We start from the raw sequence: 12,364 nt of genomic DNA, 5'->3' as shown, positions 1-12,364 counted from the left end.
TTTGACAGAGAGAGAAATCACAAGTAGGCAGAGAGGCAGGCAGAGAGGGAGAAGCAGGCTCCCTGCTGAGCAGAGAGCCCGATATGGGGCTTGATCCCAGGACCCTGAGATCAGGACCTGAGCCGAAGGCAGAGGCTTAATCCACTGAGCCACCCAGGCACCACAAAGGAAGACATTTTGAGTGAACCTACTCCAGGCATCCTCAGTCTAATTCAACAAGCCAAACACTGCTGTGTGTTCATCGATGCCTGTGTGTTGTGGTGCAAGTGACAGTCTATGTTAGTCCCCCAGTTCTGTCCATAGTCCACCTGCCTCAGAATCATGTGGGAAGCTTCTATAAGATAGAGATTGACTGGTCCTGTCCCCATGAGAATCTAGTTCTGTGAAGTGGGCTCAGATATAATCTGTATTTTTTAATATGGTCTCCAACTGATTCTGATAATTAGCTTTGTTTGAGAATACTGATGGGAAAAGAGTTGTGGAACTGGGCTAGTCAGAACCCCAGGAAGATAAGGTAGGGAAGGCAAGAGTATGGGCCTCTTTCTGGGGAAGAGCTAGATAGTGAAATCTGTTCTCCACACTGTTGTCAGTCTTTCTGCAATATAATCTATGTCATGTATACACTTTCAGTGACTCCCCATCACTGATGGAGTGAATTCCCATCTCCTTGGAAGGACATATAAAACCTTTTGTGATCTAGCCCTGCTTTCCTTCTGCAGCTTCAGATTTTCCACATCCCCTGCAGCTGTACTTAACTACGTCAGTTCCCTAAAGGAGATATGATTTATAGCTCGTGGCAGTTACAGATATTACTTTCCTAGCATAGAACATCTCTCACTCTTTTTTGTCTGATTCAGACTGCTTAGATGTTGCTGACTCTAGAAAAGCTTCCTACAACCCCTCGGTGCCGGGTTAGGTGCCCTCACTCTGTGCGACCTTCATACCCCGTGCTTCACCTATTACAGCCCTCGTCATGTCATCGTAAGCAAGGCTACTTGACATTTCCCCTCTTTAAGTCTGAGCTCTTTAATGGAACATTCATGGTTGGAGTCTCAGTCATAGGCGTAGGCCCTAGTATAGCAGAAACTCAAGCTTTTGTTGGAAGTCTGAAAGGTGATGTTATGTAGAAAGACTCAGGAACAGCCTAAGTTTCTGGCATTCAACATGAATCAGAGCAAAGCAGCAGGTAAAAAACAAGGGTTTCTGAAGTTGCACAGGCACTGGGATGTGCAAGACTGGTCAAAACGGTGATCAAACAATTCCAGCTCACAAGAACCAGGAAATGCACAGAAACAAGAAGTCAGGGAGTTCAGGGATCAAGCATCTGGAAAGAGATTGTAGCAAGGAAATTAGGTTCTGAGGTGAAATGCTGCCTAATTAAGAAATCCCTTTTTCTAATAGGAGCCAACCTAAGGGCATGGCCAACCCAAACCCCATAGTTTCATCAGGTGAGAGGGTGGATTTCATAAGAGAGATGTTTAAAATTGTGGGTAGGTCATAGCAAAGCAACTCTTAATCCTCTCCCATTCCCCGCTAGGCAACAAATCCAAAGAGACGAACTAGGCTGTAGATGAAGTTAATCCTTCTGTGAATATTGAACACGAGCCGAAATTGCTCACCTGTACGTCCCAGCTGAATTCAGTGCAAATGCGCCTGCAGCTCTAGATGAACTTTGGAGGGCCCCTCGGTTTGTGTAGTGATTCATGGACGGGTGCAGTCTTCACCCACCTCCTTTTCTGAGAGCCTGAGCTGCCCTCGGAAGCGCCATCCCAGGAGCACGCCGAGTCTTTGGGGTCAGCAGTTTTATAGGTTTGGGACTGTCATAAAAATAGAAAACAAAATGAATAAGGTCATCCATGTGAAAGATGATCTGCTTTGTGTTACGGACACATTTTGGCCTGATCCTGCTTTTTTTTTACTCTCTACCATTTCCTGAAACTGGCTTGCTCTGAGTGATGTACTGGGGAGCAGCCCCGTGTCAGATGTCTTTGGCCGCCTGTCACGAATAATTAAAACCAGTTGTGTTGTGCTTTCCTTAGCTCCCCTGACTCTTTGATGCTTTGGTGTCCATGCCAGAAAACTACCTCTTATAATCATCAGAGGCCAGTGTTTTTGCAGAGGTCACTGCAAGCTAATTAAGCAAATATGTGAAAAATAGTTTTAAATTATCTCAATTAGTAGAGTGTGTGTATAGACGTATCTAGAGCAGGGTTGAGGAGAGACTTTTAAAATAATAACTGACTTGCAGAGTTAGTGATTTGGTGACAGAGAACTATGCATATACGGTACCTTTGTAGGTTCATTAAGTTGGCATGGTCTGACCTTTTGCTATATGACAGGCAAATAAACATATAGAAAATGTCCAAGTAGATCATGGTTCTGTAATGGGAAAGACAGATACATAAAGAATAACGAGTCAGGACGGAAAGGACCATAAGAGAAGTATGGACAAAGAATTAAAGTGATGTAGAAACCAGAATCTCTGGGATTTGAGGGATGCCACACAGAATCCACTCGCCCAACATTTTTTGAAAGCCTCCTGTGTGTCACCCAGGTCTCGAGGGTCTCAGGATACACCAGGGAATCAAATCCAAACATCCCTGGCCTTGTGGGGCCTGTACTCTACAAGAGCTGGGGGTGCAGTGAATATAAATCAGTAAATTATCTGTTATGTTAGAAAGTGGTAAGTATTGGAGAAAAAAAGGGAAAAATAGAGAAGAGTAAGGGGAATTAAGAGTCATGAAGGAAGGGCTGTAATTTAAAATAGTGGCCCGCATTGGATCCTTGGTGAGGTGACATTTGAGCAAAGGAATGAAGACGGTAAGGACATTGGCCAAGTGCATGTCGGGGGGGAGAGGGGACAACCAGTGCAAATACCCCAAATCTTGAGTATGCTTGGCCTACTTGGAGGCCAGCGAGGAGGTCAGAGGAGCTCTGGCAGGGTGGATGAAGGAGAAGGTGCAATTAGTATGAGATCTAGGGATACGGCTGTGGCCAGATCATGTAGGGTCTTGACGATTATGGAAGGGGCTTTTACTCTGACCCAGAAGGGAAAATACTGCAGAGTTTTGAGCAGAGTATTGAAATGACCTTTCCTTGACTTGAGAAAAGTAGCAGTGGATGGAAGCAAGGAGACCAGATAGATCAGGAGTTGGTAAACCATGACTCGTGGTCCAAATTCAGCTTGTTGCTTTTGTGTAAATAAACTTTTATTGGAACACAGAGAAGAAAACCAAACAGCTACAGTGATAGAGATAACTAGAGATCAAAGGGCTTGAACTTAGGCAGTGCCCGCAGGAGCAGAGGACATGTAGGGGAGGCGAAATCACCAGGAGCTGGCGCTGACTGGGTGTGGCTGATGAGAGAAAGAAAGGAATTGAGGAAGACTTGAAGATTTCTAGCTACAGTCACTGGGTGGAAAAGTTAACTTGTAGAGTTTAGGGAATACATGACAGCAGCTGAGATACCCTGGAAGATGACCTACCTTTAATAGATAATCACTCAGCTGAGGCTTCATGGGGACACTCTATTCTGTAATTAGATATTTCTTTCTCTTATGGAACTCGACATTCCTTAAAGTGGCTTTAAGACTTCCGAGGAACCAATCATTTTTTTCCCTCTAAACAATTTAGCCAATTTAGATATGGACTCAGGAATCAAGGATGAAATATTTATATAATTAAGTGTGAAGGAAGGCTCGTGACCAATAAGACTTCCTCTGGTGCTCCGGTTCCCCCTACCCCACACGTCTAGATCTTGGGGGGCTTGGCTGCCCCACCAGCCCAGTGCTCCCCACTGCATCCCAACCTGGGGAGACTCCGGTCTGAAGGGCTCCTATTTGCCAAGAGAGATATAAGGACATGTGCAACCTCTCCTGACCCAGGGAAGATGGAAGACTGACAAGAAAGTCTTGTCAGTCTTTCTTTCCACAGTGAACCAAGAGCAAGAAGGAAGACAATGCTCGCTCTGTGAATCCAATCACTTCCGCCAAACTCAACAAGGGAAGTCGCTACCCTTTTTGTGAGAAGGAGTAAGATGGAAAAGGTCTCAAGTGCCCCTTCCTTCCTCCCCTACCGATCTCTCCTGGAAGTAAAATGAAAAACCTGTGCCTCTCTATGGAAATCGAGGAACACAGTAAGAAGCATTCCCCCTTCCTGCGACAGGACCTGTGTTAGACACACGAAAACTGAAAATACAAACTCAGGTAGCTTTGCGCAGTGGCATCGTAGCCAATGAGGTTTATCCGAGGTGCGATTATTGCTAATTGAAAATATACACTCAGGTAAAGTAGTCTAGTCCTATGTGGGCCCTAAATGGGAAAGTTGCCTTCTTGTGGACAAAGTGCAGGGCCAGAGCACTAAGGGAAACAGCCCGTAGGGAAATAGACTGGATCACTGGTCCAGCTGGGCAAAAGGGGGAACATTGAGTACATAGAGGCAAGGATGCCTCGTGAGCGTCAAGGGTGAGGCTGCGCCTCAGGATGGGACCAGAGAAAAGGGAGCCCCTGGAAACCCATGAAATAGACCCTCCCCATCTGAAGCCTTGGCTTCTCTCTGAGAATACGCTTCATTTTCCTCTTTTCTTGTGGGTGGCGTTCTCTGTGCCCTTGTCTCTGTAGCAGAAGATACAGGCTACCAGGGCTTCCCTGTTTGCCTGCTCTGGATTCAGCCGCAGAGAGTGACGGAGGAAGTGGCGACTCTCAGCAGCCTTGACCTTGCTCTCCATTATCCTTTCACGGGCAAGGGTTACCAGCCGGTCTGGCCTAGGCCAGAGGCTCATTTCTTTCTTTCTTTCTTTTTTTTAAATAATTTTTTAATTTTTTATAAACATATAATGTATTATTAGCCCCAGGGTACAGGTCTGTGAATCGTCAGGCTTACACACTTCACAGCACTCAATAGAGCACAGACCCTCCCCAATGTCCAATCCCCACCCCCCTCTCCCTAACTCCTCCCCCCCGAAGAGCCTCATTTCTTGTTCACTTAGCTAAGCTGCAGGGCTGTGTGTATCCCACCCTCTCCACCCCCAGCTGTGGGCTCTAGTTGCCACGGCTAAAGGAAGCGAGCTGGGAAGAAACTCCAGAACTGTCTTCAGTGTCTGAGTGTCTTCAGTGACTGGGATCAGGAAGTAATCAGAAAATTTTAAATCGTGCAACATGATTATGTCATGCACTAAAATGCAATTAGGCAGTCTCTTGATAGGAATTCTTTAAAAGAGTGTCTTGGAAATGCAGCCAACACCTGCACTTGGGACCTTAGCAAAAATAAGTAGGCTGCGATTTTCCCACGCCGCTGGATTGAATATGTGTACAGAAAGGAGATGGGTTATTGTAAGAAGAACAAAAGGATGTCAAGGGAGAATGTCTGGTTCTCACCCCCTCCAGGAATATTTGTCAAGAAGGAAAAAGGAATGTGGCAGACCGGCCCTCTGTGTCTGCCAGATGTTCTCTGACAATACTTACTGTTAAAACTGAAATTTAAATTCTGAGAGCCAAGCAGTGAAGGAGCCAGTGGCCTTGGGAGTCCCGTGCATTTGGCCCTTCTGGGTCCTTCTGGGTGTTGCTCTGGGTCAAACCACCATTTCTTGTTAGTCTGTCTCTGGACTATTAGTCCTTTGGCCCTTCCCATGGCCCAAAAGTTACACGAGTAGTTCTTTCTGTCTCCTCCTCACTTTGGCTTCTGGAATTTCCTTTCAGGCTTGGGGTAAGAGTAGTAGTAAGCTCTTAGCAAATGCTCGCTGAGTTCTTTACATCTCTGATTTTGTTTAATTTTTTCAACAGGCCTGTGAGATAGATGTTTTACATATTTTTATGTAAATTCCATGTTTCATAAGTATAGAAACTGAGCTTTAAAGAGTTTTAAAGAATTCCCCAAGATGAGTGGCTGGTTAGAGGACCGAACATAATCAGGAGCCCAGGCCTGCTTGATAGCTAAGTCCGTGCTCTTGAGACAATCTGCAGGGATGATCATGTTGTCTAGGAACATGAAAATACTATGTTTACACTAGTTACACACTGATGTCATTCCATTCCCAAACACAGATAGACTCAGATGTTACCTTCTGTAGGAGCGACACTTGTGAGTTAGCAAATAGAGCTTCCTAAACTTGATGTAGTAGTTTCCCCACCTGTGTATTGGCTTTCTCTTTCCACCCTCCAGAAAATCCTTGTCCCACTCACATATAATGTCAGAAGAGTCTTCACACTATTCTTAAGAGAAAGGGTCACTCTGAAGAGCCTGGCCACAGAGCCCACTCCCAAGATGATCCCACTGTCTGTGACTCCTGGTTTGGAGAAACAGATCTACAGTGAAAAGGATAACCCAGGGTGGCCAGGCCTCAGGCCTTCTATGAGAGGCCACAGGCAACCAGTCACTATGTCAAATGATTGTCCAGAAAGGACTGCTGACCCTCTACTCGGCAAATCCTGGACTTGTCCTTTGCCTTTGGCTCCCCCTCCTTGTTTTCAGGGGATTTATCTTCACTTCTTTGTTATTACAGTACGTTATTAGGTTCTTCCTCCAAATCTGCCATAAGGAGGCATTTAGCAAGCTTTTATTGCATTGAAGTATTTACAATCCATTTAATAATTTCAGGACATTTCAGAAATTTTCAATGTAGGGGCACCTGGGTGGCTCAGTCGGTTAAGAATCTGCCTTCGGCTCAGGTCATGATCTCAGGGTCCTGGGATCGAGCCCCATGTTAGGCTCCCTGCTCAGCAGGGATTCTGCTTCTCCCTCTGCCTCTGCCCCAAATCGCGCACTCTCTCTCTATTTTTTAATTTAATTTAATTTTTTTAAAGATTTAATTTTATTTATTTGACAGAGAGAGACAGCAAGAGAGGGAACACAAGCAGTGGGAGAGGGAGAAGCAGGTTCCCCATGGAGCAGGGAGCCCAATGCAGAGCTCGATCCCAGGACTCTGGGATCACAACCTGAGCCGAAGGCAGATGTTTAATGACTGAACCACCCAGGTATCCTCTCTCGCTATCTCTCTTTAATAAACAAATTAAATCTTTTTTTAAAAAAATATTTTATTTATTTATTTGACACACAGAAAGAGATCACAAATAGGCAGAGAGGCAGGTAGAGAGAGAAGGGGAAGCAGGATCCCCGCTGAGCAGGGAGCCCGATGTGGAGCTCGATCCCAGGACCCTGAGATCATGACCTGAGCCAAAGGCAGAGGCTTAAGCCACTGAGCCACCCAGGCACCCCAGTAAAATCTTTTTTAAAAAAGAAATTTTGTCAATATAATTCTTTTATTTTTTTGTTTATTTATACATAGAAAACACATATTGTAATTAAGTTAACCACACAAGTAACTTGCCTTCAGGTTGGTTTTTGGTTGTACATTTGTGTTTCAGTAAACTCTGCAGAAAAGTTTGTCTTTTCTTAGTTTTAGAGTTTAAAATGTGATGTAGGTTGTGAGCCTTTTTTCTTTATTTATGCCCACACACACAAAGAATTTTACAAATTAGTTCAAGAGAAGTGTTATAGTAAAAATTATTATGGTGGTAAGACTATCTCTATTTGACTTTCTTTTCCAAGCTTAAGTTTCATCTCAACAGATTCCTTTATTTTTTAAATACATGTGTGTTTGAAGAAGGAACTTGTAAGCTTGAATCTTAGAGGTGAAACCAACTTTGGAAAGGTTCCAACCAAACATCTGAGTCGTACTTTTGAGGATAGATAATAATAGCAAGGACTTATTGCTCTTTCCTAAGCATCTCTGTAAATACTTCAGATGTGTTAGTTCACTTAGACTTGCCATGTTCCTAGAAGCTGAGTACGACCTTTATTCCCACTTTACATAACAGTAAACTGAGGCATAAAGGATACCAGTAACTTAACTGAGTTCATGCAGCTGGAGTTGTGTCTCCGAGCTCTTCAGCACCATACAGTGCTGTAGAACAACTGTACCAAACATGATCTAAAAGAAGTTACCTCTGCCCTTACCAGCCCCGAGGCCTGTGTGATCTCTGGATCCTTCTGTATTCCCATATTCTGCACCGTATAACCCTTTTCTCCTCTACCATCAAACCCCACAGTAAGATATTCTAGAAATAAATGAGCACAAAGTATAAAATAACAAATTGTTACAGAATTGATCCTTTCTAGACCCTGTTCTTTTATTTTCACTTGGGGAAAAAGAGTCTGACTTTGTTCTCTGGAATCCAAGTGCATTCCCTTTCTCTACTCGAGGAGACTGTCCTTTGTGTCCTCTGTGGACACCAAGTGTGGACAGAGATGGCAAGTGGTGAAGAAAGGACTCATTTGCACACCTTCTGCCTGGCAGTGAGAACACAGTAATGGCTTCTCTCAGTGAACATGCTGTGCCTGGGAAAGGTGAGAAGTTGGGGACAAGGGGTCTCAGGGAAGCGATAGTTCTTCGGCTACGCTTCACATGGGCCATGCCATTCATTTCTCATCACAGTGATTGCATTTCAGTGGCTGCTAATCTGAGGACAGCGTCTAGACAGAGATTGATGAGAAACCTTAACCCTCCCTGGAATGTGGGTAGATTCTGGGGCTTCCAGGCCTGGCTGCTGAAGAAGCCGTTCAAGGAGCCAGGAGCCCAGATTGCCTGGAGTGGACATTAGAGTCTTGGCTAAGGATGGATGAGTGCTCTTTACAGAGGCCCTGGTCTGGGGTCTGGTGTGTGATACTCAAATCAGGTTTAACCCATGATGATAGGAAGAAGGATGAGGCCAGGCAACTTAGTTGACAAATTGGCATATTTATATTTTCATTCCTGAGGGAAATTATGATGGATTTTTTTTCTTAAGATTTTTATTTACTTATTCGAGAGAGAGAGAGAGAGAGTGAGAGAGCACATAAGCAGGGGCTAAGCCAGGGCCAGTGGCAGAGGGAGAGGGAGAGGGAGAAGCAGACTCCCCCCTGAGCAAGGAGCCTGACGTGGGGCTCCATCTCAGAACCCTGAGATCATGCTCTGAGCAGAAGGCAGACGCCTAACTGACTGAGCCACCCAGGGGCCCCCGATGCATTGCTTTTACTCTGGAAATATGGTGACCATGTTCCCTACATCTAGAGAAATATATATGAGATATGTTCTAATCTTTATTTTTAACTCCTCATTCTTCCAGTGAATAAGAAGGCATTGGTTTATTTGTCCAACTGCTCACTCATTCACTAAGCTGATGAGTCAGTTTATTTGTCAGTATTATTTGGCACCTAATGCATGCCAAACATTGTGGTAGGCCCTGGGGATACCATGGGGAGCAAAATAGATTTAAATAACTTTCAATTTGATCCATGGCAGTTGTGAAATGAGCATGGATTCAAATAAACCATAATCTTTATTGTGATAAATGCCATGAAGCAAACACACAAGAAAGAGAATAGTGGGTGTGGATATCTAATTTATATCTGAAGATCTAGAAAAATTTTTGCTGGCTAGTAAATCTGGATTCTTTGGGGTTCCACTGGGGGTGATTTGTGAAATGAGGGCTGTGATGAGATGCCCTGGATGGGGTCCTCATAAATCGCAGGGGGTAAAGGGGGACTTGGAAGGGGAAGAAATGTCCATCTCTTCCGTACCTTCTCCCATACCATCCGTAAGTCTGGTCGGTGCTGTTCACAGTTTCGTTCCCAGCACCTGGCGCAATGGCACGTAGTAGGTGTTCAACAAATGTCTGTTGAATAAATGAATAATTTAAAAGATGACATTCCTTTGTTTCTCTGTCTCCAGGGAGGGCATCAGGGCAAAACTGGGAGTAAAGAGGCAGATCAAATTTTGGGAGTTAGATTCAGCTCATAAATCCCACACTGGGACTTTATGTCTTATAGGCTCTATGAAGGACCTGCAGACAATACCAGAAAAATGTCCTGAAGGCAGAAGTCAAAGACCAGCAGCAAGGAAAGGGGATCTTCTCATTTGAGGCATAAAGTTTGGGCTGAGGCAGTGGGTCCCTGCCAGTCCAGACTTTGATGGCATCCGTAGTAGCCTTGGTCTAGGGGGCCACACCAAGGAGCCGAGACCTACCTCTCTGCCCTCCCATGCCCTCCAGCACTCTTCAGCACTGCCTCTGACAAGGAAGCTGAGAACTCCCCAGCTCTGGAAAGACAATGAGTCAGGTTAGAGCAGGTGGAGGGAGAGAGAGAGAAGAGGAAACACTGGATAAAATGCCCTTTCCCCTTTCCATCCTCAATAGCAAGCTTCTGGGATACAAATAGTTGGTTTCAGTTTAACTGCGATTGCCTCATCGCTAGCGCCAGGTTTCATACTGAAGCCAGTCGAGTAATTGCACCGGCTCTGGAATGGCCACCTCCTGGGACAGGGAACCATGACACTTTCCTTGTCTTCAGTTGAAAAGTGGCTGCCCCTTCGCTTCAGAAGGCACAAGTCTCCCCTCTCCTCCCTCACTCTCTGTGTTCGCATTAACCGTACACCACCCCGTGTGACCACTTGATCAGGGACATGGGAAGTAGGCTGATTGTTGTTGCTCTACCTTGACTTGTACTTTCAGTTAAATAACAGCAACCCAAGCTCTACCCTATTCCACTTTTGTCCTCTAACTTTGGGAAGACCCAAAGGAAGCTCACCTCTCTAAGATCTGCCGTGTGGGCTCTTCCGTCTTTGCTGTTCCTGCAATCACCAAGCACACCCTTGCCCCTGGGCCTTTGCATTTGCCCTTTCCTCTGCTTAGTATGTGCGCGGCTTAACTTTTCACTTCCTTCAGGTCTCTGCTATAATGCTACTCTATTAAAGAAAGCACTTCTCCATTTCCTCTCCTTTCTCCCTTCCCTTCTCACTTTCTGAAATTTTCTCCAAAAGGTTACCAGTATCTGACATCATGTCAGCAACACATCATGTATATATCTGTTTATCTCTCTCCTCTAAATTGTAGGTTCTGGAAGCCAATTGCCTTTGGCTTTTTATTGTCATATTCCCAGCATTTAGTCGAGCGTTGTCACGTGGTAGATGCTCTAATAAATATTTATTGAATGAATAATACAGTGCAAATACAACCAGCCATCAGGGTGGTGAGGAAAACAAAACAAAACAAAATGAAACCCAGAAACCTCACCTGTGGCCACAAAGATGTTAGCGCTGAGACTGAACATGTTTCCCATTTGTTTACTTGCATTTTATTTCCTGATCAGGCGTCTTGGCAGATGCCTTTATTCTCACAATTCTAAAGTGTCCGCATCCCTTTATTTCCACCTATACTCCCGAACCCTGAAAGCCTTCCCTGTTTTTACAATGCCAGGAAGGACTGACATAACAATACATCTGGTTACCCACTTACAAGCCACACTTAAAGCTATCCTCTGTTGCAGGGGACTCTTTTAAATGGACCACCCTCTATGTTGCATTAGATTGTGCCTTTCTGCCACTAAGCTCAGAAGTATTTCATAAACAAAAAGATGATGTTGGGGAAAAGGGTTTTCTCTCTCTTTTTTTCTTCTAATTCACATGGAGAATTTTATTGTAGAAGTCTCCTGCTCAGCTGCACCATGACAAAGCAATTCAGCCCAGAGAGATGATTCTTTTGGTTCTGAATCTGTTACGATATGTTGATACTGAAGAGCAGGCTTCCGGTTTTTTTGGGGGGGGTGTGGGGGGACTAAAGAAGACGAGAATCTATAGGAACAATCATTCTAGATAACAGAACGGATCCCCAAAGCTTCACTTGTTGCTTCCTAAAGGGTTTCTGCTGGGTCCCTGAAAGGAGCCTCAAGTTCAAGAGGGAAAGGGCAAGGCAAGCTAATTCATGGCTGTTCCAAGAATGCAGATGCTGGATATATCCTGACAGGGGGTTCTGTTGTGCTTTGAAGAATAATGTGAAAATCTAAGCTCAGAATGAACTTCTGTAATATGAAGATTAAAACTCTACCCCAAACCTTTACCTGCATCTGAAGCCAAGTCCTTTTAGATGTGCAGGAGGGAACTGTTTACTTTGTATGGAAAATCACTTTCTTTTTATTAGCAAGCTCCAGGGTTTCCTGATGATCTGAAGGGCTGTTGCCTCTTGGAGGGCAGTCATGGGGCATTCTTGGCATAAGCAGGGGCCAGAAAGACTGGAAATCTTATTTTGTAAAATTTTCTGCCTGATTTTTAAAGTCAAAGAAGAAAAATGGTTCTGATAAGTTCAGCAATACCTTTGAATCTGACTTGACTTTTCATCCTGAGCTGACCTGGAGAGGTTAAAAACCAAACCAAACTAAAACAAACAATAGAAACAAAAATCCAAACCAACATATCATGAACAACTTTTCCTGCCCTCTGCAAGCACGTCTGCCCCGGGAGACTTGGTGTAGTGAGGATGGTGAGGGGCTCAGTCATCTTTTTATTTTTATTTTTTTTTTCATTTTAAGATTTTATTTATTTGAGAGAGAGAGAGCAG

General features: G+C 44.5%; 1 non-coding gene across 1 annotated transcript; it reads left to right on the top strand.

Moving 5' to 3' along the window:
* Positions 1-4,206: 4,206 nt before the first annotated feature.
* On the top strand, positions 4,207-4,341 carry LOC116870899. The gene has a single exon (XR_004383313.1). It is a non-coding gene; the product is annotated as a U4 spliceosomal RNA (small nuclear RNA).
* The last annotated feature ends 8,023 nt before the right edge of the window (positions 4,342-12,364 follow it).

The sequence above is a fragment of the Lontra canadensis genome, unplaced genomic scaffold (assembly GCF_010015895.1).
Source record: "Lontra canadensis isolate GAN:19392208 unplaced genomic scaffold, GSC_riverotter_1.0 scaffold24, whole genome shotgun sequence".
In the NCBI taxonomy this organism is placed as follows: Eukaryota; Metazoa; Chordata; class Mammalia; order Carnivora; family Mustelidae; genus Lontra; species Lontra canadensis.
The sequence above is the reverse complement of the archived record's forward strand: the minus strand, read 5'-3'. Positions and strand labels throughout refer to the sequence as shown.